Here is a 5,622-nt window from a genome sequence, read left to right on the forward strand (position 1 = left end):
TTGCAGACAAAATAGGTGATACACAAAATGGAGACCTACCCCTTGTATATTCATTAACAATCCCTCCTTTTGTCATAACATGACAACTACTATTTTTGATACTGCTGATATACTGTATATATGTAACTGTATTTGTAACCATGTATTATTTGTCTTAACTCTGTGCCCAGGACATACTTGAAAACGAGAGGTAACTCTCAATGTATTACTTCCTGGTAAAATATTTTATAAATAATAAATAAATAAATACTTTGTCGTACTAAACTAGTGGTGCAGGTTTTGCGGGGGTCAGAGAGAAAAATATATATAAGATGAGCAACAAAAAAAAATAATTCTCTTAAGAACCATGGAATAAAGCTACAGTTCTATTACAATTCAAGGCCCTTTGCTTCTTGGGAAAACAACTTTTTGGGATCATGCCTGGAAATTGTTAAAATAAAAAGGTGCAAGCTTCTGCTTTTTTTTTTTTTTTTTTAATTACTGTATCTTATAAATTCACAAAATGGAGAACAGACTACTAATTTTAACCCTTCAATATCAACAAAATTACTAATCACACTGCTCTTCTATGATTAGCGCTAAGGGATTTCTGAGAATTGATGGGGCTAATTTCTACTGGGAGCGACTGCACAAACATCCTCCTTGCACGCATCTTTCATACTGCATTTACTCAGAATGGCAAAACAGCAAAATGCTGCTATGGTCAAAATGGCTGATTTGTCCTTGTGGTTGACTCACGCCCCTGGGTGACCTCCCACCTTCCTCATATCCTTATATCCAATCTTCTCAGTCCCCACCATATCCTTACCAGAATGTCTATTTAAAGAACAGTTAACCATTTCATTGTCCTGCTGGACAAAGAAGTTGTCCAATGGTGTATGAATTCATTTCTTTCTGGACATTATATCAGCCCAGTTGATTTCGTCTTCGGTCTCTTCTTCTGGTGGACTGCTGACATCTTTATCACCATCACCGAAAAGAGGCATAGCGTTGGTGGGGAATTGCAGCGCACTTCTGGACTAAAATTTTGCTGTACTTAACACAGACATAGAGAGCAATGAGTAGGACAGACACACATACAAAAACATTTGCTAGCTTTGCTTCCAGAGAACAAATCCAACCACCAAGTCCCAATGAATCCCATCCCTCATCTCTACCTTTAAACACTCTTCCTAAATAACATAACCTGGTCTAGTTGCAGGGTAATTCTCTATCTATCCTTCTAACACAAAGTCAATCACTTCCCTAGGGCAAACTCGTATTTCTACACCCTTCGGAACCAATTTCTCATATATGGTTCTACAAGTGTCTTATAACATATTGTCCTTCTCCTAAGGGGTTAAATGTAACTATGTTCTTGAGGTTCAACCTATTGGGTATGGATAGTACATTGGGTTACATTGCACATAAGATATGGGCTTTGTTTACCAGGATTCCATTATATAACAAAAAAGAGTGTGCATATATGCTATACACATACCAATAAAAACAAAATAAACATTACTAAACAAAATACCTGTTACTACCCTATCGTCTTTGTGTGTACACTACCTATACAAACCTAATAGAACATACATTATAATTGAAATAAGAAAACCAGTAAAGAAAAAAGGATTATTAAAAAGTTCAAAGTTCATGCGTTGATGCCCGGTCTTTTGCCTGTGTTTTTCTCCTCCGTTGGTTATTGGCGGGGATTATTATGTAGCGGCTGTGTCTTTAGGCCTCTCCACCTTGGCTATGGTTGTGAGTAGTATTTGAAATGGCCTTTTCATCTGGGATGAAGAGCATGCTTGTGTAGGAATTGCTTGACCATTAACGCCGTCTCGAGTAGGTGCACTTTCAAATTTGACCCATGCCTAGAGAGACTCAAAAATATATTAGTTGCATACAATTCTTACTAATTGTTTTACTAAGCAGTCATTGTGGTCTTGAGGAAACGGAAACAAAAAACAGCACAAAACGCAAATAGTGAAATAAGTAAAATATTATTATATATTAAAAATAGGGACAAATATTCTGCGTACATCAAGAAGCTAGAACATAAACATTGAGTGTGCACAGCACACGAGTTACCACTCGGCAGGTGAGGATTCAGGAGTCAGGAACTGGTTTCTCTGGCAAACGTCTCGGTTAACAGCTGTGGGATTCTTCCTTCACATAGACACCCGGACACGGAATTGCAGCCTCTGTAGAAACTTTCCCTCTGGTCATGTGGAACACGAAATGACCAAAAGTTCTTTAGCCTAGAGTCACACGGCGAAAGTCCTCAGATCGAGCAGTGAGGGGGACTCAAACCATCCAAAATGCTCTCAGACCGGCACAGCCACAGACGGGAGCGGACTCTCTCACAGCAGGTCTCCGGCTCAAGACACTGACGCTCCGTCCCTGATGAAGTAGTGTTATACTACGAAACACGTAGGATTTAATCTTTACCTATGTGTAATAGGCTTTTCGTTGCTATTTCCTAAACATTGGGCTTTCTAAAGACTATTTTCCATCCCTGTGTTTTGGTTGCCGAGAACCGCGACTGTAACGTCATTCTACAGCGCACCGCGACGGAGCGTCAGTGTCTCAAGCCGGAGACACTGCTGTGAGAGTCCGCTCCCGTCTGTGGCTGTGCCGGTCTGAGAGCATTTTGGATGGTTTGAGTCCCACTCACTGCTCGATCTGGGGACTTTTGCCATGTGACTCTAGGCTAAAGAACTTTTGGACATTTCGTGTTCCACATGACCAGAGGGAAAGTTTCTACAGAGGCTGCAATTCCGTGTCCGGGTGTCTATGTGAAGGAAGAATCCCACAGCTGTTACCAGAGACGTTTGCCAGAGAAACCAGTTCCTGACTCCTGAATCCTCACCTGCCGAGTGGTAACTCGTGTGCTGTGCACACTCAATGTTTATGTTCTAGCTTCTTGATGTACGCAGAATATTTATCCCTATTTTTAATATATAATAATATTTTACTTATTTCACTATTTGCGTTTTGCGCTGTTTTTTGTTTCCGTTTCCTTAGTGCTTAGGGGGGTGCCGAGCCACCCCCTGGTTTATAGCTGCAGACGCCTTTATTTACCACACTTCACGGTTATGTATAAATCTTTGTATATCACACTGTGGTACTATGTGGTTTAACTATTCAGTTTAAACTAGAAGGGTATTTGTTATTACACAATTCTATTTGATCACTGTTTATCACTATTAGAGGTTTTTTAGTTGCGCACTTTATTCTATCCACTATTGTGGTCTTGACTTTGCTACAATCTAAATTCATAAGACTTTGTGGCCCAGCTATTGCCAAACCAAAAGAAAAATGGCTAAAATGATTCTGTATAGAACTCCAAACTAATCACTTGTAATATAATTTCTTTGAAAAGTGCCAAGCACACTGCCAACTTTAAAAGACACTCAGCATTATTCTAAAAAAATAATAATTTCAAATTTCGTTCATCCCGGGCACTTAGACATCTAACTTCTGGGCATACCGCCAAATGACCTTAAGCTAATCCCCCTCCTTTTATTCACATCTGATTTTATGTGAACAATATTACACAAAGGATAACGGCATTTAAAACATAACTAAATATAGTTGCTTGATCTGTAGCAAAATTAACCTGAAACCTTTTGGTATAAAATTTGCATTAAAAACCACAAAACACTACTGAATATAAATATAATCTGCTATTGTCTTCTGACAGAAACCTTAAAAAACACAAAATAACTTCTGGTTTACTGAGAGAACAACCGGTAACATAAGAAATTATAGTCACAGATTTAAAGACTATTTGTCCATCTCTAGGATTTGCAACAAGCTTGGGATAACTTTCTGGGCATCCTGCCAAAACCTTGGAACAAAACAGATAATAAAAAAAATAATGTTACTGAAGTTTAACATACACTGCAATACAATTTGGGACAGCTTAAAAATGAAGCTCCTTACACGGCCAAATACAGGATAAAATGTGACGTATTCAAAAATTAAAACTGGATTTTTGTTAAACAGAAAATTATAGGCTTAAAATATACTTTAAATAATTTATAGTTACTTGTTACACAGAAAAAGAAACAAAAAACTGTTTGATCCTGCCTGCAAACTATATTAATAAAAATGTCCCTTTCTTTTATTATCATATCCTAAACTACAGTTAAACCTAATTAGTCGCAACAGAGCTTCAGTTAACTTTTGTGTCTGAAATGTAAATGTATCTCTGCAAAGGGGGGCTGTCTGGGCTGATATTCTAATTCTCTCTCTCTCCCTCTCTCCCTCTCTCCCTCTCTCCCTCTCTCCCTCTCTCCCTCTCTCCCTCTCTCCCTCTCTCCCTCTCTCCCTCTCTCCCTCTCTCCCTCTCTCCCTCTCTCCTTCTCTCCCTCTCTCCCTCTCTCCCTCTCTCCCTCTCTCTCTCTCTTTCTCTCTCTCTCCTTTTTTGAGATGGAAATAGAGAAGTTGGATACCTTGATAAAGTACCAGCAGGTACGAAACACGTAGGAGGGTACTTACCTCCGTTTTTTAACATGGACCAATAAAGATTATTTTTTACCAGCATTTTTCGTTTGGTACCCACTCTATTTCTGGCTGTGCGTTGGAGTGTTTTTCCTTTGGATTTCAGTATACAGACAGGAATTTAACCTTCTGTTTTTTTTTTTTTTATATCAGTCGGGACTTTTAACTTGCTTTGTGATTTCTACTAAGATTGGACCCTATATCTTAACAATTTCTAACAAGCGGCACAGCGTTATTTACATGCAATTGATACAAACCTTATGCACTTTACAACACACAACTATAGTTTCCTCAGACACACTAGATAGTTTTATTTATTATTTCAGTCGGGGACTCTAACCCGGACTCACTATATGAGACTCCTAACTCATATAAGACTATTTCAGTCCGGGACTCTAACCCTGACTCACTATATGAGACTTTTTACTCATATAAGTATTACCTTAACTCTCGACCAGGAGGTATAACTAAATTTGGGTAGTTTTGGATTCAGGGACACTGGGAGTTTATACGGACAAAATAATATCACGTTCTTACCCCAATGGCACTGAATCCCACTTCTCACACCATATGAAAATTAACCGCTTCCCGCCTTATGGAAGTGACCCTCTCCTTGGTTCAAGATTCTCCCCGGAGGAACACCCACGATCTAGTGTGCTGTGCTGGAAACAACGAATCCGGAAGAAGTAATTAATTCAGACACGCTAGGTTCTTTCTCAGTTACTTCTTGTTTTTTGTTTCAAGTGCATAAGCTTTTATAGGCATTCGTGACGTACCCTGGAACACTCCAGTATGTATTACAAGTTTACATACGTCAATAACATCTTATCTTATTGTTATGAGTCATTGTCACAGATTGCTATTCAAGCAAAAACTATATGCTGAGGGGGTTAAAATGTTCTTGATATAAAAATAAAGCGCAAGCAGTTTTTCTTATAGCAATAACAAGTTTTAGCTCTATAAGCAGTTTACTGTAACAATAACAAGTTGTTTACGATTTTAGGCTGTTACGGCAAAATTCATTATGGTTATACTTGCAGACAAAATAGGTGACCTACCCCTTGTATATTCATTAAAGGGCGCAATGTTTTTTTTCCGCTCTGAGTGGCTTCATTTGCAATTAAACCCCAT

General features: G+C 38.6%; 1 long non-coding RNA gene across 1 annotated transcript; it reads right to left on the reverse strand.

Moving 5' to 3' along the window:
* Positions 1–427: 427 nt before the first annotated feature.
* On the reverse strand, positions 428–5,386 carry LOC142493173 (uncharacterized). Its single transcript, XR_012801034.1, has 2 exons — positions 5,029–5,386; positions 428–1,856 (listed from the first exon to the last, which is right to left on the reverse strand). It is a non-coding gene; the product is annotated as an uncharacterized LOC142493173 (long non-coding RNA).
* Between the last annotated feature and the right edge of the window lie 236 nt (positions 5,387–5,622).

Source organism: Ascaphus truei, chromosome 4 (genome assembly GCF_040206685.1).
Source record: "Ascaphus truei isolate aAscTru1 chromosome 4, aAscTru1.hap1, whole genome shotgun sequence".
Classification (NCBI taxonomy): Eukaryota; Metazoa; Chordata; class Amphibia; order Anura; family Ascaphidae; genus Ascaphus; species Ascaphus truei.